This window comes from Melopsittacus undulatus, chromosome 1, assembly GCF_012275295.1.
Source record: "Melopsittacus undulatus isolate bMelUnd1 chromosome 1, bMelUnd1.mat.Z, whole genome shotgun sequence".
Classification (NCBI taxonomy): domain Eukaryota; kingdom Metazoa; phylum Chordata; class Aves; order Psittaciformes; family Psittaculidae; genus Melopsittacus; species Melopsittacus undulatus.
This window is the reverse complement of record NC_047527.1, coordinates 117,467,919-117,493,292: the sequence shown is the minus strand read 5'-3', so window position 1 is coordinate 117,493,292 and position 25,374 is coordinate 117,467,919. Positions and strand designations below refer to the sequence as shown.

Genomic DNA, 25,374 nt, shown 5'->3' with positions numbered 1-25,374 from the left:
GATTTGCCTTCTGCAAAATGAAGACAAAAGCATATTCTTATATGGAGACATATATGCAAACATATATAGAACACCTTTTTTCATATCTTTCTATTAGCCAGTGCCATCTGAAAAGTGTTACTGAGGCAAATAAAATAACAAATTCAGGTTGCCTGCATTGGAGAAAATTGAGAATGGGAAGGCAAGTTAATATCTCTGTCCTCCAGAATAAATGACACACAACTTGTTGTGAAAGAAATTGTACAGTATATTAATGGAAATGCACATTAGAGATTTGCTCACAGAAAACTCTCTCCTAAAGTTTCTATTTCATATATTTTTTCAGTTTCCTCTTTATCTTTTCTTATTCTGAAAAGATTCATGAAATTAGGGTGGCTGTTCCTGATACAATTATATGTTGCTTTTTTTGCTCTTCCTGCTTCTAACAGCATAGCTTTTTCCAAAAAAGGCAAAAATAGTGTCATTAAGAATATGTATAAGAGAACATTAAGCATCACAGAAAATTCAAATCTTCAGTAGTGTTTTCCATGTTTTCTGTTTCATAAAAAAGCATAATGACTCTACATAAACACAAGGATACCAACCCAGACAGAACAGGCTCACAATAAAATTTCATGCATGCTTGTTGATGCTAGAGTCTTTTCTTTTATATATAAAACAATTGAATAGTGATCTTTTTTCAAAGATTTTAATTTAAAAATGAATTTTTCATGTTCTCACCTTTTATATTTGCTTTTGTCAGTCACATTAAATGGTCAACTGAACTCACCTGAGGTCTGTGGCATTTCATATATTCAACTGTTATTAATTAATAATTTTCATTCCTTTTCACTGTATTAGAAAGATAAATAGCATACAAGAAAAATATGTCAAATTTGTCTAAGGATTTTGATTTTATATTTTCCCTACTTGAATTAAGTAACTTCAAAGTAAACACATCTGGCCAAATCAGTTTTACCTAGTTAGAAACTTTCCATTTAGCAAATTATTAATTATTTCTTTACAAATGGATGCACTGGCTATCTTCTCCTATTTAGAAGCAGTTACTTCTAGCTTTGCTTTTTTCCTCCTGTTTGAAGATAATAGTAAAATCCTGAGGTCAGCTTTTTATCACACTGGAGCCAGCTGCTTCATGCAGCTTGCAGCTCCTAGAAATGATGAAAAAACCCCACAAATAACATTTATCTCAGTCAAACCCAATCAAATATATAGGGCAGATTGCCACCATCTCCAATGAAGCAGTGGCATACTGTGAAGTTCACTTGCAAGTGGTCTGAATCAGTTGATTGCTGAATCCAATGATTTCAGAAGCAATCTGTCTTTATCAGTTTCTTTTTTCTAAAGCTAAAACAAGGTTGTCTCTATGTAACTGTTAAAGTTTGACTACATGTAATTGAAAGCTGAATGTTTTACTCAATTAAACAAATACAACAGGCATAAAGCTCTGTTATTTAGTTTATTATCACCCTCACTGCAACTCTCAAGATCAGCATGAGAATTATATTTAGAATCTGATAAAAATAATTGATGCTCTAATATGAAGATACTAAAATCTTATTGAGAAGAATATAGGCAAATAAGTATAATTTAACAGTTACAGCAAAAAGCACTTAGAAGAACACTTATGAGAAAAAAATTCTCAGTTGAATTTCTTCTCCTTCCAAAATTGAGTCTTCCTAGTGCTTAAGATGCTAAAAGCATTCAAATTTTCTGATAAATATCATATATTTCCATTTTCATTTTCAAATCACTCTTTATAGAGTCAAAGCAAAATGAGGTATCTACATGGTATAGGAAACCGTGGTGAGATTTTTATTATTATCACGTGCAGTTCACTTTTATCTCAGAATGACATATACACCAGAACTAGAAGCATTATTACATTTAAAATTCAGGAGAGAATTTTGTCTACAATAAGGACAAGTTTAGGATCAAGGTAGTGTATCTGAGGCTGCTTGTTGAGTGATGAGGTATTTTTATACGGGAGAATGTTAATTAATAGTGGATATTGGATGTTTACCAAAATATGGAGTGTTCCCTGAAGTGTTACTCCTACAAAATCCAGCTGCTGAAGAGTAGGAAACATAGATGAAAAGCTTTAAATCAGAAATATTTTGTTCTGTTTTGTTCAAAACAGGAAAGAATAGATGTAAAATAACAAATAGTTTTCAAAAGAGAGAAAAATAAGGAACAATTGAAGAATTACGTAATAATGAAGGAAGTATAAACACAAAGACTTCAAAGATGCTTGTCCTATAGCCCCCTTTCCTTCACATTCATGTGGCTGGTTTTTGGTCACAGAAATTTATAAACATCTTGAGGTGTTTCTAAACATAAGCACATAAATTACTTCTTCTGGAGTATATGAAATCAAACAATAATTAATACAGACTGGGCTCAGATTTTCTTACTAAGCTTGAGTGACAATCTTCTTACAGACTCAGTCTTCCTGCATTTAAATGGAAGTAAAAGACAGTACTTAGTGTGAAAAACAGTGTTCTCATACCCTAAGTTTACATCCATATGTCTGCATATCAAAACTTTGTTGTCCAGAATAACCTCACTAGAGCCCTCTTTGTAGGAGATACCTGGATGGTACTGGTAGGGTACAAAATGTATTGTAAAAGTTGTAAGGGAGACTTTTGGAAAACATATATACCATCAAACATGTTGATACTGTTTTAAACAGTCACTACAGTAAGGAAAATTGTGGTTCAGATAAGCCTGTGCTGAGGATGGCAGGAAAGATGGGTATGGTGGAGATCTGTATTTGAGAATCCGTGTTATTGCGCAAGTTGCATAGGGAAGACATGCATCTTCTATTCTGTATTATCTGATAAGTGGTCTATTCAGTCTGACCCAGTAGAGACCCTGGTGTCACAATGTCCTCAAGCTATCTTGCACATTTGCAATTTTCACTCTTGTTCAGAAAGCGTGAATTTAAGTCTCTGAGTATTATACGTTTTGTGCTGTTGCTAGGTGGTTAAGGGGTTGTTTAAAAGAAGCAAATGCTACTAGATTAAGGACTGTTGAAATTTTGTTGCCAGCTTTTGAGGTGTTGACTTATCTGAAAAGGTCCATGTTTTTCAATTTAAAACATGCATATAAGCACAGAGGATTCTTGGAAGGATCTTTTCATGTTTGCTATTACTCTAATCAGCTACTAGGCTACATCTTTAAGTGGGAATCAGCACCTGTGCACTATTTCCACACAGACTTTTTTATGTCCTTTGGGGAAAAAGTATCTACACATTTAAGCTAAAATATTTTTTTTTCTGCATCTGGACTGCAAGTCATATTTTCCATAACAGAAACATTTTTCTTTTAAAATATATACTGGATTGTATGATGTATGTGAATGCTGAAACATCCTTTGAAGTCTGTCAAGTTAACATGATTCAGCAAGACTTACGGTTGGATCTAATACCAGAGTTAGTGTAGAAATAAACATCTCTGGTGGGTAGGCCTTGGTGGGATATCAGGTGCCTACCAAAGCGGCTCTATCATGTCCCCTCCTTAGCTGAGCAAGGGAGAGAAAATATAATGAAATACACATGGGGGCAGAGAAAGATCATTCACCAATCGCCATTATGGGCAAAAAAGACTCAACTTGGGGAAAATTAATGTATTTAATCAAATCAGAGTAAGATAGTGAGACACTAAAAACAAATCTTAAAACATGATTCCCATTCCTCCCTTCTTCCCTGGCTCAACTTTGCCATGCAAACCTAATACAATATCAAACATCGACCTGAGTTACTGAAGTCAGTAAACTGTAGGAGGTTGAAATTTTGCTTGTTTGTTTTTAAATGGTGGAGGGGAGAAATGTTTGGATTTAAGTGAATTATTTCCTTGTTGCTGATAAAACCGACTGGCTCAGATACATGATATTTTATCTTTGTCTTGTTTATTGGCAGTATGCATGCTTCTGTAGCAGCAGACTAGACAAAAAATTATCATATGTCTTTCTAGCAGTGCTGCTTTGTGCAGCCACATGAAAGCCAAAACTACAGTGGTTGGTTCTCTCCAAGGTCAGTGAGAAAGGGTTGTCAATAAGCACAAGCTGGCATCTTTATTTTTCTCTGTAGTTCTCTATGTACTTAAAGCACCTCTGAAGCTGTATAAGTTCCTTGGATAGATTTCAGGATCAGCTGTGTATACACAAGTGCACTGCACCTAGGCTGATCCTCAATGAGTGTTTACTGGAAAAAAATATTGGAGCCAACCCCATGTGACAATAGCTTCCTTACCATAAGTGCTAGCTGAGAATATACAAAAAGGGTTGTCTAAATTCTAATATTAAATGTGTTTAAGCTTTGGGTCATTAACTTTGTATATTGGAAAATTGCTATTATTACTCCTGCTTCATGCGTTTTCTTGTTTCCACTTAGAGCTTTTCAATATGCAATTTATCCTTATTAGCTATTGTATTTTCCACTCATGAAATGCCTGCTCAACTAAGTTTAGTGGCAAAAGTTGTGCAAGTAAAAAAATTTTGCTTACGGCTGCAAAAAGCTAACATGGGGATGACTACCTACAGCTAAATGAAGCCTGTGTGATGCAGTCCTTCCATGCTTCAGTTTCCTACACTAGACACTGATAACAGCATTGCATGACCAGAAGCTGAACAAAACATTTTTGAGCAGTGCTATACAGAGCTGAATATCCTAATGCTTGTTTCTCACACAGCGGAATGCTAGTTTATAAACAGTTAGTTCTCATCTGGTAACTTAATTTTCGTGTTTTAGGTACTCTTTAGCAAACCACTGATTTTTATCAGGTCAATGAAAGTGCATAGTCTGATTTGTATTGTAGTCTATTAAAAAAGACACAGAATGAATAAGACAGCAGGATTTTTTTAATCATCCATTGTTAACAGCCCTCAATAGGTGGAAAAAAAGCTTTTATTTGCTTTGATTTTCTTTAACCTTCTGTAAATTAATACTTTATTAATGTAAAAGTGTTTGGGACTCTGGAAAATATAAGAAAGATCTCCTAAAATTTGTTTAATATTTTAGTGTTTGGAAAATATTGTGTTTACATAGTCATAGAAATCCATGGAGAGTATCTTCCCATCACTTTTGCTTTTAGAAGTAAAGGTGAGGCAGTTTGGCAGAATACACTTTGAGGTTACATAACTATTGATTATTACAGTTCTAGTGGTTTAATAAGTATTTTGTCAAATTCTCCATTTGTCGTGGCTTCCCTTATGTTACGAGTAAAGTCTATCAGTATGTTTCTTGTAATAAAGTATAAGAAAGCTACAGGCTGAGAATGTTTTACTTAATGTAAGTAGCTGAGGTTTTTTTCTGATGGATCATAAGATAGTAAAGCTAAAAATGTGCATACAGCTGTGTGACCAATAGCACAAACTAGATTATACAAGTATAGTAAATATACTTAATTTAGCTTTTACATCTATCTATACAGATAGATATATAGCTATAGATATATATCTATAAATATATATCTATATGTAAAATATATATCTGTATATAGATATAATGCTTTTACAGCTATCTAATACTTTGTGTCTTTAGAATACATTATTACAGACAGCAAGATACAAGTCACTGTAAGCACAGAAGTTGCTGATATACCTAATGCTTTATTCTGATCTACAAAAATCGTACCACTGGAGAACTATGAGTATCACATTTCAATACAGCAATATGCAACACAGCTGTGTTTAAATATAATATAGAAGTTGCAAAATCATCCGATTACTCTTTCTTAGCTTTCTAAAACTATGTATTTATCTAAAATATATCTTAGAGTAAGGCCAACTTAAGACATTCATAGGTGTCATAATGTGCCCCCAAATATAAATGTAGGGTTCATATGGCAGAACTATTGCATATATGAAAAAGATGGTGAAGTTCTAATCAGCTTTCTCTACGCAATCTATACCCACTACAAGGTCAGTGTCACTTGAATTTTAGTCTTGTGAAAAAATCCTCCAGATTATCTTTTCCTTAATCATCCTGAGCTACTCTACAATTTTACACTCTGAACTTTACCTAATACCTACAGGCAGGTTGCATCTGTACCTTGCACATTTTTTCTTAAGCTTTCATTCTAAGATGTGTTCCTACCCATCACATCTTACAAAAGCTCTCACCCAAGCTGTCATCATCATGCATCTCATTTACTGCAGCATTATCCTTCCTTGCTTGGATGACTGCAGGGTTTTTAGGCTGATGTTTCTCAGAAAGCAGCTGCAGAGAGGATTCTTGACTATTGCTCTGAACGTATTGTTCTTGTTTTCGCATCTCTTCTCTCTCTTACAATAAATGTTAATTACTGAAGCTGATTTCAAAGCCTTCATGATTTATTCCAACTCCATCTATCATTTCTCATTTAGCAAGCGTAATTTGAGTACATTTCAAATACTGGATGCTAACCCAGGGCCTAATATGGACAGTATAACCTGTCCCCTACCCATTGCAGAATATCAATAGATTCTATGTTTTAACAGGTCTGCAGACTTTTCAAAGTTTAGAGCACAACAAAACTCTTTATACTTACTGAAGAGAAAGCAGGTATCTCTTTCAAAATAACTTCATTCTAAATGTGCATGAAACAAAGACTGAGCACAGGAAGGAATTAGGCATGTGCTTTTCCCATAAATCCAGAGAATCAAAGCATAGTACAATAATCTTGCTTTTGACATTTGAGCTTCTTCTACAACTTTTTCATCTTCAGTTTCTAGCCTTCTTTTTTAATAACCTATTTTGTTCTGCTGGTTTGAAGTGTTCACAGCTGGTATTGGCATGCAAAAGCTGGAACAAATACTTTGGTAAATTTTCAAGGCCATCTTTATTTGAATATTTTTTCTTCTTGAGCATGAAAAATGTACAAGTATTCCTAAAAAATGCACAGCAGTGAACTGTAAAATTCTTTTGTTAAGGCAGACTAGACTGCAACGTTCAAAGCTCTGCTAGTATTTCAGAAGCACACACATGCTGCAACAGTAATCAAAATGAAAAATTTCCTCTTTTTCAGGCTGGCTCAAGAAAGTCATTTATAGTTCATACAATCTGGGGGAAGAAAAAGGCAAAAAGGAAAAAAACTCAGGCAAAACCTATGCTAATGCCATGGGCTAAACAAATTCATTTGTATCTTTTTACATGGAACTGGTAGAACATAACTTTGCATGCAACATATAGGATAATAGGGATATAATATTATTTTTCAGACAGGCAGATTTTAGCCTAATTCTGTAAATTCTGATTTGCTTAGAATTTTCTAAATATTTCTAAATATTTTTTCTCCTGTCTCATCAAAGGCATGCTAGTGAAAATGAGAATAGTGTTATTCTTGCGCAAAATCTCAAGAATCATTTTTTTGCTAGAATATCAAAGACTTTCAAGTTTTCTGGTGAAAAGCAGAAATTTTAACAAAAATATTCTGCAAAAAGCTGTCTAGTCAGAAAAGTTTCTACAAAGTTATTTTTGAGGAAAACATTCCCATATGACCTAGAAATCTCTGGAATATTTAGAAAGGAAGAATAGGTGTCTTCATACTTAGATTGTACTTTTCAGTACAAGCCTGAGCTATCAGTGCACAAAAACATCAGGAACATGTATATTTTACATGCTACAGGGAGAAGGTTCTTGGGACATGGAGTACTTTTTCAGCATCTGAAAAACAGTTTTCCTTCTTGTGAATGAAGTGTGTCCTCATTACAAAGTATTTCCACTCAGTATTCCAAAGCAGTCTCCCTTCTAATGTTACCAGACTACAAAAGCTGTCAGAAGACTTTTATCTGTGGCTCATATTCTGGTGTACTGTGGTGGTTTGGCCCTGGCTGTGGAATACCAGATGCCCACTAAAGCAGCTGTATCACTCCTCGGCTGGATAGGGGAGAGTAAATATAGGAAAAGGGTGAATGGGTGGAGATAAGGACAGGAAGAGATCATTCAATAACTACTGTCACAGGCAAAACAGACAACTTGGGGAAAATTAATCTAATTTATTACCAATCAAATCAGAGCAGGGTAATGAGAAATAAAATTGAAACTTAAAATGCTTTTTTCTCACCCCTCCTTTCTTCCTGGACACAACTGCATTCATGATTTTCTCTACCACTTCCCCCACATTGGTACAGGGGGACAGGGAATTTTACAGTTTTCCTTGAACTTCTCCAAACTGAGTCCTTCCCACAGGCTGCAGTTCTTCATTAATTACTCCTGTGTGGGGCCCTTCCATGGGTGCAGTCCCTTAGGAACAGACTGCTCAAGTTTGGGTCCCCCATGGAGTCATAAGTCTTGCCAGCAAACCTGCTCCAGTGCAGGATTCCCATGGGGTGACAGCCTCCTTCAGGCATCTTCCTGTGCTGGTGTCCTCATGGGGCTGCATCTGTTGCACCACTGACCTCCATTTGGTGTAGAGAATAGCCTGCTTCCCTAAGACCTTCACAACAGGCTGCAGGGCAATCAGTTTCTGCCCCGGGTCCTGGAGCACCTCCTCCCCTCATTCTGCACTGACCTTGGTGTCTGCAGAGCTGTTCCTCTCACATTCTCAATCCTCTCTCTGGCTGCAGCTGTGCACTCTTATTTTTCCCCATCTTAACTATGTTACCCCTGAGACACTACCATCTTTGCTGATGGGATCAGTCTTGGCTAGCAGTGGGTCTGTCTTGGAGCTGGCTAGCTCTGCCTCTGTTGACATGGTGGAAGCTTCTGACAGCTTCTCACAGAAGCCATTCCTATGGCTTCCCTGCCACCAAAATCTTGCCATGCAAACCCAATACACACAATATCAGTGAAACAGGAAGCACAGAAAAATTGCAAAACACATTAGTGGTTTTAAAAAATTATTGAAGTATTCAAAGTATTCAAAAGTATTCAAAGTGGTGCCAGTGTGTGCATTCCTTATGACTAGTTTCACTCTTCTGCAACAAAGTACCCACATGGAAACCACTTGGTTTAGGTTGAGGTTTTTTTTTTTTTTGCTGTTGTTATTTTTAAGGCAGTTCAAGCAGCAGTTTCTTGCATGGATTTATGAAGCCCGGCAGGAGGGATGGCTGGACCATTAAAAACCAAATTTTTTTGAAGTAAAAATTCTAAAGCCACAAAAAAAAAACAAAACGCTTGAGCAACTGAGCACTTACTGTGCACATCCATTCTTTCTGCTTCTGTAGGGCTATAAACTAGCTCCGAGAATCAAGTACAAGTCTGGAATTGAGGATTTTCGAGCTTAGCATGTTCAGCTCCTCTAATTCAAGTTCTTCCAAATCTTGCAAGCAATTTAAAATCCCATATCCTACCTACTTTCAAAAGTCTTTCTGGTGCAATATTGATTAAGTATTAGTAAAGTTCACTCTTTTCCTCTGTAACTTTCTTCTTCATCAACAACGAGCTTGTAACAGTCCTCCCTCTCTTCCAGCATTTTTGGTGTGTTCGTTTCAAGTTCTTCATGAGAAGGACTCTTCGTCTTCATGAAATGGGACCCAGATATAATAACAAACACAGGAATTGTAATAGTAAATTATAACTACATAAACAAATGTCAAGGTTCTACATGCTCTTAGAGGCTCCCAAGAAGCCAGTAAGAGTTTCTGGGGAAAAAAAAAAAACACTTATAAAAACATGGAAGAACAATGCGAGTTCTTGCAGAACACTTGGGTTTTCTTACATGCTTGTCTCAAAAAGTTGAAAACCAAATTAATAAAGACACCTTTGCTATTTATTTTTTAATATTACTGAGGATTCTGGAAGACTAGTGTGAGTAAGGCAATGATAAATGAGTAAGGCAATGATAAATATACCTAACAGTTTGATGAGTAAACTTTCTGGACTTCAGTAATGCAGTAACTGGCTGCAGTTAAGAATATTTAGTAAAGATTGTTTTCAGTAATGTACTAAAACAAGACTGGAACGGTTTATTTTAGCTGTAATCACTGCTCAGCTTTGACTTAGGCTTTCACCATTCTGTTCATAATGTCCTATAGGAGTAAATCAGACAGGCTAAACAGCAATCAATATCTCTACATCTTATAAGTATATACTGAATAAGTACTTTATACTTACAAGTATAAACTTATAAAAGTAAATTTATACTTGCTTTTTCTATATAAATACTGGTTTATGTGTTCATTTCTGATTCCTTCAAGCTGACTGTGAACTGTAGGGAAATATCATAGAATCATAGAATGTTTTGGGTTTAAGGTACCTTAAACATCACCTGGCTCCAGCCCCCTTCCACAACCAGGCCAGGTTGCTCAAAGCCTCATCCAAACTGGCCTTGAGCACTGCCAGGGATGGGGCAGCCACAGCTTCTCTCATCAAACCTGTTCCAGTGCTTCACCACCCTCACCGTAAAGAAATTCTTCCAAGTATCTAATCTAAATCTATCCTCTCAGTTTAAAGTCATTAACCCTTGTCCTGTCAATACATGCCCTCCTAAAAAGTCCTCCTCCAGCTTTCCTGTAGTCCCCCTTTAGCTGTTGGAAGGCTTCTGTAAGGTCTCCCATGAGCCTTCTGTTCTCCAGGCTGAACAAGCCCAATTCTCAGCCTGTCTTCATAGCAGAGGTGCTCCAATCCTCTGATCATCTTCACAGCCCTCCTTGGGACTAGTTCCAATAGGCCCATGTCTTTCTTATGTTGGGGATCCCAGAGCTCGACGCAGTACTCCAGGTCGGCTCTCACAAGAGCAGAGTAGAGGGGGAAAATCACCTTCCTCAACTTGCTGGTCACAATTCCTTTGATGCAGAGGGTATGGTTCACTTTCTGGGCTGAAGCACACATTGCTGAGTCATGTTAGATTTGTTGACCAGCACCTCCAAGTCTTTCTCCTCAGGGCTGTTCTCAATCAATTCTCTACCCAGCCTGTATGTGTGCTCAAGATATCAATGATATCAAATATCAGTGATATTAATACAAGTTCCACATCTGGATTTAGGATAGTCCTTACATATCTGTTGACAATGAATGTATCAAGATTCATTTGTATGTTCCAAAGAATGCAAGGGTAAGATAGGAATTTATACAGATATGTTAGCTCTCTAAACAGTGCCAATCTTTCTAAATAATTACCAGGAGCTTTCAGCCAGTATGGGCAAACCACAATTCTATGCAGATCACAAGGGATGGAAGGATTATTTGCCTTTCCATCCACATTCGTTTTGTAACCTTGTGTTTATGAAATGTCATGAGAAAAATACTGCAGTTGCTAACCTTCCTTATGATTAGCTAAGCTGGGGTTTAGGGGGTAGAGAACAGCTTTCTTCCACTGCATGGTTACCACAAAATAAGCACATCTGCTGAAACTTTAAAAGTGTGGATCCAGTAATGTTTTCCTAAGCATCACAGACATGGCACATAGGACATTTCAGTTCTTGGCTCTTGATTACCAGTGAAGTCACCACCCACAAAGTATTGTCTGTGCAAGTCAAATTTCTGGCAGCAGACACAAGAGCAGAGGCTCAGACCCAAACCATAAAAGATATGTCAGCAAACAGTTTAACTTCCTTTTTGCTGTGTGGGTGACCAGAGCAACAGGAAGGCTGATTTTATTGAATCCTCATGGAAAGTAAGCTCTCTAAGTTTCTTTCTTGAGGAAAAAAAGAAAATAGCTGGAAAGGAACTGCTTAGGGGCAAGAACTAAGGCTTCATTAAATGCTCAGGAAGAAATAATTAATCTCAAAGGTAAACAAATTCATATAAATTGTTATTCACAGGAACACTACATGCATGAACACCAACCGCTGGTCCCATTTTAACCCTCAGCCTTTCAAGAAAAGACTGAGGATAGTCTGAGATATTAGCCATGTTTCAGTTATGAAATGAAAGAAAAAAAATTCAGTACTTAGTTTACAAAACTGAGCAAATCCTTCAGTTTGCATTGATTTTCATGCAAGTTCTACAATGTGCACATGCCTGCAACAAATCCTGTTTCCACTCATCAGTACTTGACCCTGTACATTACTTATTTCTAGCTTCAATCTCAAGCAGTAAAAGAAGTTCATAGTAGTAACACCACAGTAATAACTAAACCAATTCTTCAGCTGATGTAAACGGTCTTATCTCCACCTGGAAGTGTAAAGTGAAAAAGCTAGCTAACCTTACACCAACATTCACTCCATAAATTGGGCAGGATTTTGTTCATCTCTTACCAAAAAGAATTACTTTGAAATAGAACTTTGTTTTAACTGGTTTTATGTTAGACTTGAAGATATTGTAGAAATATCCTGCAAACTAGTTGTGTGGTATTTACCATCTGTCCAAAATATAAAATATCAGGAAATATACTTTTTCATTGGAATTCCAAACCAAATCAAGGAAAGAGGCTCAGAAAATATTGCGATACGTTATGGACGGACAGCACTATTGCTCTTCTATCTTCACAAATTCTAGCACCCCAGTGTTTGTGATTATATCTCCATCTAACTGCTGGTTTTCAAAGGAAGTCTTTAAATATAAAAGAGGATTATAAACATTCCTTTGTCTCCTGGATATTTCAGCAAAACATCCTGAATTGAATTCCTTGTCATAGAAAGCTGCCATATCTTTATCTGCTTAAAGAAGAAAATCTGTATGTTCATAAAGTATTACAAATGTTTTTATGAATCAAATGTAAGAACTGCTGTACAGCATCCCAAAATGTAGTTCCTTAAGTATCGCAACTTAAAACTCTTACTTATTATATAAGAAGATGAGAAACAAATAATTAGACCTTCTTTTTTTAAAAAAAAAAAATATTTTAATGCATTTAAGATTAGAGTTCAGGTTTTTTTTTTTCTATTCTGTTAAGTATTTTAGAGCTCATTAAAAAGCTGGGGGCCAGGGAGCTGGCAAGGGCCTCAGTCACGTATATGCTTGAGGTCTGAGACAAAATTTGTTCTCTGACCCATTTAAAATAACTTTTACTCTCACACAGAAGTTATTCACTGTCTTACCAGTCAGTTAATTTAACCTTTCATCAGGTCAACATGAACAGAGAGCTGAATCCTCTATACTCGCCTTGCTCAGCTAAGTTCAAGGTGTAAACGGAATCTGGAAGGAGATGCAAGGATCCGGCAGTGTAGGAGTATAATCGCTCTTGTGGGGATATGTAACTGTGTTTCTAAACTGGTGGAGCGCCGAGTAATCTGAAAACATTTGTAAGACCTTTTACTAAGACAGGGATGTATTTGGTTAATAAGTGAAATGAGGCAATGTCAATGATAGAAGTGGAGATAGATTGCCTGAAGAGCTGAAAATCAAATTGAAGGTAGCAATGTGACAGAAATGTAAACACAGGCAAAATATTGTTTCTTCCAGGCTGGTTAGTAATGTTTCTTACAGTATAAAAGCTAAGAGAAGAAAATAGACATTGTTTTTCTTTTCCATTTCCTCTGGCGTGAGCTGACTACAAGATTTTTCACAACTAATTTGCGAGGAAGGGAGAGAGCAGGAGGAAGGAAGGAAGCAAGCAGTCAAGCAAGCAAGGAAAGCAGGCAGGTTCCTGCCACATCCAGGGAGCTGCCTGTGCTCTCTTCTACCTGTGCATGCAGATGCATCTGCAACTTGGACCAGTGTTTTCTAACAGAAGTTATACCATATCATCATACCCACAAGCTGGGGACCCCAAAAGGTAGGTCTAGTTCTGTGGCTACCAAGGTTACAATATTTTATCTGAAGTATCTGAAGTGAGCCTATAAGGATGCTAGGGAGGGACCCTTCATTAGGGACTATAGGGATAGAACAAGGGGTAATGGGTTAAAACAGGGGAAGTTTAGATTGCATATAAAGAAGTTCTTTACTGTGAGGGTGGTGAGGCACTGGAATGGGTTGTCCAGGGAAGTTGTGAATGCTCCATCCCTGGTGGTGTTCAAGGCCAGGCTGGACAGAGGCTTTTGGGCAACATGGTTTAGTGTGAGGTGTCCTCACAGATTTTTGGATGCTACAGCTGTCTGTTGGTGCTGTTGACCAGCAATGGAGGTTAACTAGGCTTTTGTTCTGCCAAGTGGTACATGTTAAAGGAGCATAAAAGGTGCTTTGAATTGTTCAAGTACCATGATTGATTGCACAGAGCATTAACATCAGGGGAATAGTTCCCAGTTCTACATCTGTATTGCACACTGTTTGGCTGCAACTTTATTGAATGCAATACTGTTAGAAATTCTGTTAACATTAGCTGTAGCTCATCATATATTATTAACAATCTGTGGTGCACTGAAGACGATGGGAAAGATTTTGCTTTATCAAAATACCCAATATATCACTTGAAACAAGGTCTTCCATCAAAGTTATTCAATCAAGCCAGATTTAGAGCTATCTATTCTTCCTAATAAAACTCTCAAGAATGGACCTGGAGTTGAAATTTCTCTTCATGTCAACTATTAGAGCAGTATTAAGTAAAGAAGTTTGAAGGTTTGAACGCTGACAACAGAAGAGATGGTTTAGCTGTTGATAATAACATTTTTTTTTCCCGTTTTTCCACTTGGCATAGTGAATTACCTCTCCTATATGCTGTGATAATAATCTTATTGCAAAGCTAAGCACTGAATGGCAGAATGAAAGTTTTTGATTAGCCAGGGAGGTATAGAGGGATTTTGTGATCTTCCAATCAAACACCATGCCTGAACACACATGAGGGTTTGAATTGAAATTGCATGGGAATCCTTAATTCCAGACTTTCTTAAATTATCAAGTCTTGCCTCTGTAACCATAACAACGCTAACAGAATGTGGAGCTGGGAGAAAGGTGATGAAATTATTTTTATTACATTAAAAGTGTCTTAGGTTCTCATAAATTGTTCAAAGGTCATTTCTCTGAAGATTTCATAAATTCAACTTGTTAGCAAGAAACTAGAGAGTGAATTCCCCAAGCTCCTGTGAAATTAATCTCCAATATCAGAAGAGGACTGTGCAATATGTCGATACAACATCCCAGCATTATTCTCTCCTATGGACCACACTGGCATATATATAATTTATTGCAGAACTTAAGCCTGTTCTGGGGGGTGAGTGGTTCAAATGGAGTGTAAACCACTGCCCCTGTATTACATGGAGGATAAGAAAAAGAGGGGGTTTGTGGATTTTTTTTTTGTTTGTTTCTTATAGATGGACATTTCAAGTAAAAGTGAAAAGTTATAAGAATATATTCATGTTGATATAATCTTAGTCTGCACTTGTGAACCTAGCTTGTACAATGTTGAGAAGCAGCAGCATTAAATGTTATTGTACAGTGTTGTCTCCCATGTAAGCAGATAAATTTATGACTCTCTGAGAATGTCAAAATGATTTATAATCTCCAATATATACTACAATCCACCTGCCAGGAGCAATGCCCCATGGTGGCAGGCTCTGGTTAAAACAGATCATTTTAGCTGTTAAAAAGACTAGACCAGTGCTGAAAAGGCAGAGCAAGAAAAGCATAAAACGAAATTGCTTTTCCATTGGTCAAGCTTTTAAAAAACTAATTTCTCCTGGACATCACTACAGATTCATCCATATGAAAGCTATTCAGAAGGCAAACAGCAGTGAAAAGCAGATACATAAACTGATTTTGCAATAAATACCTTTTGTTTCTTACCTAACTAGTTATAATGTTGATAACAAGCTAGTGAATATGTAGTACTGTTATAGTCTGACTAAAGGCAATAAGAGCAAATATTTAAAAACAAAACAAAAAAACATAAAAATTTTCCACCTCTCAAAAAACAAACCCACATAAAGCAAAAAAGAACACAAGAAAAGGAAAGTCTTTGTGGAAAAATCCAGCCATTGTAAATATATTCAGATCTTTTATTAGTTTTTCTACTGATCCATAACCCCATCTGTTCTGTCAAAAGAACTCATTTAAGCAAAAAAGCTTTTTTTTTCTGTGAAATTAACACATGTATTTTAAAATTAGATATCTCTTTTATACTTTATTGCATTATTTCCTAATTTTACCTAATATTAAATCAGTGCCAATTCAGAAAGCTAAAGAGTGTTTCTACCAGCTGTCAATACAGCTGCACAGTCAGGCTTTCTGTCAGGTCACTTCTTCATCTTCATTCAGTCCACTAGAAGTTGCAGCTAGGGCCTGTATCTGAGACACAAACATGTAAAAAGCTGGGTTTTAGAAACTTATGTTTCTCTGTCTCTATTTCTCCTTGCTTTCTTTCCCTCTATATTCTTCCCCTTCTTTGAGTGTCTTCTAGAGCAAATCTCCAAGTGCATGTTCTTCAGATAACAAAAGTGAGGGAGGAAAAGAATAGACGGAAGAGAAACACACCAGGGCAGAGAAAGAGGGGCATGTAAAATTGGGGGAGGGGGAAGGAAGAAAGGAAGGAAGAAATAAAGAACTGGAAAACAAGATGGATAAGCAGACTGACATAAGGTTACTGTAAGCTGATTTAAGCTAAGGTGTATCTCTTCAGTGAACTTTTTCACTTTGTTTCGCTAGCTCACATATGGCTTTACTGATCAGACATCTTGAGCAGGTTCACTTTATATTATAGATGGTAATTTGTACTACTTTAAGAGAAAATAGAGACACTTTCGTTTTCTCACTAGTGAAATGCTCTCTGTGCTAGGCATATTACTTGGAGTATCTGCACCATATCTCCCTCAGTCAGCAAACTGCCAGCCCCGCTCTCTCAGTATCCCATCTTTTAATTCTAGTTCACAAAATTACTAATTTTCACCTGGTTTTCCAAGTTGAAAATGTTAATAGTTTTTTATGGGCAAGGTTATCTGTTCTGATGATTACTTTTTACAAAGCACAGCTCCAGACTCAGCCTTCAGCGGGTGGCTGAAACTCAGGATTCAGTTATAATTTGAACTCTGATCTCCAGTGGTTAGTGATCAATGTACATACGACGTTGTTTCAAGCTGTTTCTTTCTCTGTTGTGTGACAGTCTCATGTCAGCATCAGTTAGAATTAAACAATATGCTTTCTAATGGTTTGACCTTTGAAAAAAGTAGCATTGAAATACTGATTTTATCCTAAAGAAATTTCCATTTTTAAAAACACTTTTTGTTTTTTAAGAAATCTTATGATTTTGATTTTGTTTAATGGTTAGCTAGGTGAATAGTCATTTCCCTGTTATCTAGCATCAAGTCCTTTCTTCAGTTCCAAGAGTAACTTCATGATTTGTCCGTGGGGCCTTTAACCACTATTTTATGACAGCAGAAAATCTATCATCTGAAAACAATTATTTAACAAGGTGAGGAAACATAGCATAAAACCGAACGTAACTGAAATGCCTGATGGTCAAGTCTGACCATCTGCTGTGAACACATACTTCTGCTTCATTGCTATAGCTGAATGAATCTGCCATAAAATAGAGTGTATGCCACATACTTACCTCAGAGAATTCTGTTGGGGCCTATTCCATTGAAGAGTAAGGGCACAAAAGCAAAAGACAGTAGACAATTTCCATATAGGTCTGCATTTCCTTATGATACATAAGATACAGTGGAAGAAAAAAAGTCATGTACACACAACTATTTGAAACAGGAAGAATTTTAGAAAAGCCATAAAATAGTTTGTTTTTCAAAACACTGGAATTCTCAGCAGAGTAACTTCAAAATCTGTGGTTAGTTCTGAGGTTTTTTAGGGAAGGAGCCAGACAAGAAATCAGGCAGATCAGGCAGGTTTCACACACTGGCAGAATTTCTTTAATCCAGATTCACTGATATGAGCTTTTATATGTGAGGTTTTTCATGTGTCAACCAATTTCAGTGAAAAAATATTTGTTCTGGAATTTTCCAATAATCTCTATTTAAAATGACTGAAGCTAGAGATAGTATTTACCCTTCCCCCTTTAATAAATGGTTTGCCTGGATCTAACCGTATGTCGCTTGCAAGCTGTCCATGATACAAAGCTCACCCTCATGTTCCTACTCTGAACATCAGATGCTGCTTATTTTCTGTTCAAACATTTAACTGCAAGCATCAAGGTGTTGTTCCTCTTGCCAAGCTGTGTAACAGTTAAAGACACCTACATAACCTGAACTACTGATCATGACATTGTTATAATCAGTGGTAAAACACCCAGACAAGAATCTGTCTCTTTATTTCACATAAAGCTTGTCCAGACTGCCTAGATACCCACCTTTTTAGGTGGTTAATGTTAGAAAAATTAAGTCCCACTCTAAACCTTTAAAACTGGCTGGCATAGCTTCACTGTGTATCTCTATAAAAAGCAATTAGATATACTGACTGAGTCCTTTCTTCTAACAGTTACCTTTTCTTATTCAACCCAGGCTGTAATTAAAACCTCTCATTGTGGCTATAAGAGCAATGAGTAATCACAGTGTGTCATGCTGAGTAGCTCCCAGTGCACCCTGGGAGAAAAGAAAGCAGAAGATACATGTCAAAAATTATGATGACAATAAATTTTCTTCCAAATTGCCATCAGTTAGCACTTTAAACTCTGCAATCTCTAGAGAGTTTCATTCTCTGTGTTAAGGAGCTCTTTCTAGTACATATCGTTAAGTTCTTGGCTTCTCAGACTTGTTATTGCAAGGACTCCCCCAGGTCGGTTAAGCACTGTGTGACAAATAGCTTCCTTATTATTAGTTTAAGATATATTTCCTTTCAGTTTGATTGAACATTCTAGAGGATAAGCAGAAACACACTATTTTTCTTCCATTTACCCTATACTATTTTGTTTACCTTCAGCATAACTGCTCCCACTCATCTTCTATATAAATTAAATCTGATATTTTCCATCTCTGCCATATGATTTTAATCACTAGAGAATAAAGATTGCAATCTCTAATGCCTTATTTCTTATTCTTTATGCATAGTGCATGTTTTTATTGTACAAAGTGAGCAGTTACTTTCATTGAATAATCTGAGAATGCACTGATCTTTTCTCAGAATACTTACGTTTCATTTAGAATCTGTTTATACCTCATACTACTGTCTCATGCTGATCCCTTTATATTTGCCACTTATGAATTTTAGCAGTTTTCAGAATAGAAGCTATATCTGGGTCTTCAAATCCAGGCCCTTGTTATCACACACAGTCAAAATTCTGTCCAGAACTTTAGTTAGTTGAATAATTACAGGGAATTCTTGGCTTGCATATTCCTCTCTACCTTGCTGTGCTACTGGGAGTTTCCAGCATCTGAGGATATTTGGAGTATGTGGTACCGTGTACAGAGTATGCCAACTGACTCTTCTGAAGCAGCATGCTAGGAGAAATGCGGGAAGGATAAAAGCCTTGCTTCTCTGTTTGTATACTTTCTAAGAATTACCTCCTAAATTTATTCATAGCTATCTTATACTCATTTGTGCTTGTGCCTATATCCTCCATTACCCTAAAAAGTCCCTCAATACCTCTGTTGCTTATCCTCAAAAGTGTTTCTAGAGAAAAGCCGTATGCCTTTCAGCTTTTCTTTCAGTAGACTAAACAAACTGAACTCTTGGAATCTTCTTGTGAGACAGACTTTCTATTTTTCTGCTCATCCTTAGCAGTCCTCCCCTGTCTTTTTTCATATTCCTGAATAGAAATGATCAGAACTGTGCACAGTGTTTCAGAGGACATCTGACTCTCTCACAGTGAGTTAATGTGCCCTTATTTACATGCTACAGATTCTTGACATTCAAGGTTGCCATCCAGTTCACCTGTCTTTTCCAAGAGAGGTTTCTCCTTGTCCCGCATCTGTGAGCTTAACCGTGAACAGAATAATGTGGATCCTAATTCCTGCTACAGTCAGCAGGCAACAGGCTACAATCATCATAAGTATGGTACCTCCAGAGACCATTAATGCAACATTCAGTACTGGAATTTTATATATTTTGATTCAGCAGTAAAGACTAATCACAGAGTATGATAGATTTTTTTTTAGTACATTGTTAATAATAACTAGAGTGCAAATGGATAACTACATTGCAGAAGGAGAGGTTACTTTTTCCCTGTAATGCAATGAAGAGTTGCTGTATTCATCATCCTCTAGTGTCTAGTGAAGCTTATTTTGCATAGCATTGATTGTAAAGGCTAGGGGGTACAGAAACTTTTTCTACACTGATATAACACACAGATATAAATTCTCTGTTTTCTGCAAGGAGCTAAATGTGGGTTTGTTAGGATTTTTTGTGTCCTTTGTGTCCTTTGTCACCACTCCTGGAGTAGCCTGCACTTCACTAGATATGGCGCAGATCCTGAATAATGTCAGCACTCGTGTAATGACCCCCTATGTAATGTATTATAAGCGCAGAAAATGTATTATAAACATAGCAAATGCATTATAAACACAGCAATGGCAAATCTGGGTTCACCCAGAAGACACTGGCTTGGTATGTTGTGGCAGATTCATAAGTACAATCTGTAAAGTACACTGCAAAGGGTACAGTCATACTCACAGGAAAATATAACTACAAACATCCACATATTACTGCCTTTTTTTACATACTACTAATCCCATGCATAATAAATACTTAGCTGGTTGTTGGTCATTCTGAATAGTCAACTGACATAGAGATTAGGTTTTCTGTATGACAAATGTTTCAGACAAAAATAAGAAAAAGAGATGTGCTTTAATATTCTGAAATGCAGCAGTGTTTCAGCCAGACCTGCCTTGAATGAACATCAAAAACAACAGACAATTTGTCTGGGTTTTATTTTTGTTCTGAGTGAGAAGAGCCACAACAGCAGGCACTGAATACAGCAACACAGGCAATGCTAAGTCCATTCTTCTCCATTACCATTATCTATATTAGGAAATAATGAGTTGGAAGTCCTAGATGTAAATTTGGAGGGTTAACATTCTCCCTTCAGGGTGACTTTCCCATAAGGACTTGCTAATAGCAGAAGATATTTTGTCAGGAAGGATTGATTGGGAAGTGCACTGGGATGGAAGTATTCAAGGGCTATTTCATCTGTCTTTCTCTCTTGCTCCTCCTGTTTCAGCTAAGAGGAGTGTCCTGTTTGAATGGGTTGCAGTGGGGACCTATGTGTTTCAGATAAGTTTAAGACTCATGTAAAATGTGGCATTTTAATTAAAATAAAAAAATTAATTTTAATTTTATTTAATTGAAATTAAATAAATTAATAATTTTAATTAGTTAAGATGTAATCAGTCCTTGAAAATTAATTGTACATAAAGAACGTGAAATTTCAGCCTCATGGCTCAAAAGATAAATTCAGAACTGTCTTAAAAATAAAATAGCAGGAAAGAGTTATTAAGGAAGCTCTTCAAAATTCCCATTACCCTGCTAATGTAGATTTAACACATTGCCCAGAAGACATGGGTGATCTGCACTCTGTAAGGTCCTTCCGCCACATCAGCGTTTCATATCCCCCAGCTGCTCTCATCAGAGAAAAAGCGAATAGCAACTTTGAAGAAGCAACTCATCTGCTTTCCATCTGAAAGTAAGGCACTGTAAGTACAGTCCGTGCACAGCAGTTGGTAGGTAGTTAAGAGTGTTCTCCTTCATTAACTGGAGCACCTCTTGGATGCATACCACAGGCTGCTCTGACCTACCTGGAGCTGTTAGAGTAATTAAAGCTCACTTCAGAATTGTATGTGTCAAGCACAGTAGAAAGGTGAAGTTTTACTTCATTTCCTACAAAGCTGTCTGGTATTATTACTCTTATAGTTTTGCAGTAAGAAGCAAAGGACCAAGTCTTGGGGTTAAGAATGTACTATTGAGATTGCAAAAAGCACAGGAATTCTGCATCCTCAGTACAAACAGCTAAGGAAAGATCTTCCATCAAAAAACCAAAAGCACTTCCTCAAAAGCACTATGAACTGATACCATGTTTCATTTGGAACTTGTCTTTCCCACCTTTTTTCTGATATTTTTATTTTATTCCTTAATGAAAAGAGTGACACTTCAGTTTTCTTATCAACCACCTAGTCCAACACGTGTTGGACAGAGTGCAGTCTATGAGAAATGTCACTAGATGAAAAGAATATCATTTCAACACCAACCTCACACAATTGCAAAAGACTGCACAGGTAGAAGGCTGCAAAGAGTCAGACTAAGAGAAGTGGGTACATTTATCTCATACTTTAAGGATAATAGGTTCTCTGTTTTGTGGTATAAGTTTTGTTTAGCTTCCAAAATAATTTGATTAGTTGGTTACAGCCTTCAACATTTCTTGGATTTGGTTCAATATAAAATTATATATAGTGGTATAGCATTTTTAGACCCGTAAAATCTTCTGTATTTCTTACCAAACCTTCAAATGTCTTATAGAAGACCATGAGGAGTTTTTACAATGGAGTGAAGTAACTGGAGTAGCTTGTCTAGAATTAGATATATTTGATTTTAAATAAATGGTCTAGAACTTTAATCTGTTACTGACAGATACCAGTTCAGTTAAAAACCTCATTCTATTCTCTTTTTCAAGTTAGTGATTTCTCCACCACAGCCATCACTGTAGTCAGCTAGTGTTTCTACAGAAGACAGATATAAAGGGATCAAAATCTTCTTCAACATCTATAAAATAGAAATGGTTTTGGTATTTAAGACAAGTTTATCTCTATTCTGGGCACAGAAATGCTTGGCGTTGGTAAAAGCTAGAGGCAGCGCTTGTATGAGCTGAGAGCTAAAGACATTAATGAACAATTTTCCCATATTTTACTTTAAGCCTCACTGAAAGCTGAAGGCTTCTTAGTTAGCTGTAAGCTATTTCTCTTGTTTTCACTTGAGAAGACAGCATTTTGTAACTAATGAACATCAAAACCTTAGGAAGATCTAAATGACTCTCCAAATTATAACCCAGATTTTTCTGATAGTCTTGTATTTTACCTCAGTGGCAGGGATGACTGCTAAGTTCCCCTGCCAGAGATAAAAATGGACAAACAAATCAATGTATGAAGATACAAGTGGGAGTACTTAACTGACTGATATACTCACTTTTCAAGTTTTTGTTTTTTAGCACTCTTTTTCCATCCTGGTCTTTGAGAATTAGCTATGTTGTCTTTACCAACTTCATCTTTTTAGCTTTGTCTCCTTCCTCTCCCTATAAACAGTCACCATGCTTCATGCTTTAAAATATGTTTTTCCACTTACTTGTTTCTGAATTTGTCCTAATCACTTACCCTAAGTTTCAGAGATACTGTCTTTGCTCTGTCTTAATCCATTTTTTACTCTTTACAACAGACTCCTATGTGGTGTGTGTCATGTAACATAAAACAATACTGTTGATAGTCAGAGATTTGAAAGGGAATAAATGGCCAACCTGAGGTAGTTAGTAGTTGATAATAAAACCTGTATGTATGTATAAGACCAACTACTTATCTGTACGACTAAAAGGTGCTTAACTTTTTATCTGTAATTTAAACACAGCATGAATATGTGAAAATAATTCATCAATAAATGGAAACATAGCATTTGAAGATAAGTATAGTTGTTTTGGGGGAGCAGGACTTTTCTATGCTTTTACCAGTACACACATTGGCTCTATGAGAACTACTTCTTTGCAGCCCTGAGGCGAGCTATGTCCCAGTGGTTCCAGAGCAGCAGATGGCACCTCTCTCGCCATGTCTGATTAGTGCTTGCGCACAGCTGCAAATCTGTTTTCTCATTCTTTCTTTTACAGTTAAGTAAGTTCTGCAGTGACAAGAAAGAGGGCAATTTTTTGGTTAAAAGCATATCCAGCTCAACAGAAAATGTGGCAAATGGGGAGAAACGAAATTATACAATCAAGAGCAATCAGAAAATTATTTTGATGGGTGATTACCATCAGACTGCAATGTTTCTACATGGATCCACAGGGCTTGGTATGAGCCCAACTGCAATTTGACTTTTGTATGAAATCATCAGTCTGCATAAAAGAACAGCTTATGAATGAAATGATTTTTTTTGTAGCATGCCAAAGAAAAAGGAGGACTGAAGGGACCAGGTATCTTCAATCACTGAATACAATGGGTCTCCAGCTCAGCCAGAGCTGTCAGCTTAAATTGCACTACTTTATCTTCAAAAAGAGTATGTTGGAATATGCTACTGGCTCCAGTCTCTAAAGCTGGGATTCATTAATATACCAATTATTAACCTTGAGCGAGGTAAACCTTTAACCAAAGAAAAATCAGGTCTGTGGGGTAAAACAAAGGTTAAATACATCTCTCTCTGCACACTGTGTTCGAATAGGGCCAGTACTTTCCTCCTGCCATGATCTCTGCTCACTGTTTTAAAATGGTCTGCAGAGTTGCAACAAATCCCGCGTCAGCCACTTCTGGTCTTAAGTGAAGTCACCTTCCTCCTGTCATGCCTGAGACTGGGGTATAGATCTGCTTTTCAACATGCCCTGATCCTTTCAGAACTCTCTTAAATTTCACTGAGGCTGCAGACAGGTGCTTGCTGCTCCTATCATCCTACCCTTCCTCTTCCTACATCTACCATGTTCAGTCATTTTCTGGGAAAAGGTAATACTCCTCTCCCTCCAAAGTGCCACAGTTAACTGAGTATGAATCTGCCAGGATAATGTACACAGGCAATATCATGTGCTAAATCATGACAAACAACATGCAGTTCTTTCTCAGACATTCCAATAAAATACCCTGAATATAAAGATTTAATTGTGTATATATGTGAGATTTTGTATTATATATTTAAAGGCAGGAGAGGAAATCACAATTACAAACTAGAAATTACTTTATAAAAATTGGTGACTATGATAAAAATGTTGATGCTACAATGAGGAAAAATACTCAATATACAATTCACCCCACATTAATAGTTTGTGAAACTAAAGAGAGAAATCATAAAAAGTAAAATTGATTTCCTATTTATTTGACATTAGTAGGACTGAAACTGCATTACTAGCATCACTTCTTTCCGATACTTCTTTTTGTAAAAAATGTTGAAAATTTATGAAGCTCATAGACCACCAGCCATGCAGATAATTGAAATGTTGGTAGAAATCATTCCAATGTGATACTCAGGGTAGGGTTCAGCTCATCAGGTGGGGGGCCTGAAATTTAGATGTCAATATGTAGCTATCTCTTAACAACCCCTTACAGGAGTCATAATTTAGGGTTTGTAAATGTAGGTACATACAGCCATTTTGAGACTCCCTGGGGTAGGCTCACCTGTCTCAGCAGAGGCAGCCTACCCTTGCCTGGATGCCCAAGGTGCTTTCATTTAGATGAAGAGTATCAAAAAGCTACATTCAGGCAAATTAAAGTGAGAAATGATATACACTTATTTGGTGATTGTGATTATCTGTTAAGCAGCAAGTGTAAACTAAAAATCAAAGTTTGTGTCAGATTGGTTTCATTTTTGTTACTTCAAATCAAGACTGGATTTGAACCAAACACAAAATGTTGAATAATTTGACATGGCTGCAGTTGTTAGCTCAAATGTAGTGCCTTGATTTTGAAGAGGCATTTATTGAAGGGGTACCATTTTAAAAAGAAAACAGAAAAACCAGAGACTAATTAGATGGGGGAGCAAAACATCTTTCTCATCTCTATTCAAGTATCTTTCTCTACATTAG

The 25,374-nt window shown here is 36.7% G+C and overlaps 1 protein-coding gene across 1 annotated transcript in view; it reads left to right on the top strand.

The window, feature by feature from the left end:
* MALRD1 (MAM and LDL receptor class A domain containing 1) overlaps positions 1–25,374 on the top strand; it is a 246,477-nt gene that overhangs the window by 208,491 nt on the left and 12,612 nt on the right. The gene's annotated exons all lie outside the window — the stretch shown is intronic.